This window comes from Tupaia chinensis, unplaced genomic scaffold (genome assembly GCF_000334495.1).
Source record: "Tupaia chinensis unplaced genomic scaffold, TupChi_1.0 Scaffold147458_1, whole genome shotgun sequence".
Classification (NCBI taxonomy): domain Eukaryota; kingdom Metazoa; phylum Chordata; class Mammalia; order Scandentia; family Tupaiidae; genus Tupaia; species Tupaia belangeri.
In genome coordinates, this window is record NW_006207309.1 from 489,173 (window position 1) to 489,446 (window position 274).

The following is a 274-nucleotide window of genomic DNA, read 5'->3' on the forward strand; positions in this document are numbered from 1 at the left end:
ATTTTTTTTTTTAATCTTAGTCATTATGACTGGGCTTAGGTGGTACCTCATTGTTGTTTTGATCTACATTTCCCTTACAATGAGGGATGTTGAGCATTTTTTCATATGCCTTTTAGCTATTTGTATGTCATCTTTAGAGAATGGTTTTTTCAGCTCATTCTCCCATCTTTTAATAGAATTGATCATCGTTTTTCGGAACAGCTGCTTGAGTTCCTTGTGAATTCTGGTTATCAGTCCCTTACCTGACACATAGTTTACAAAAATATTTTCCCAT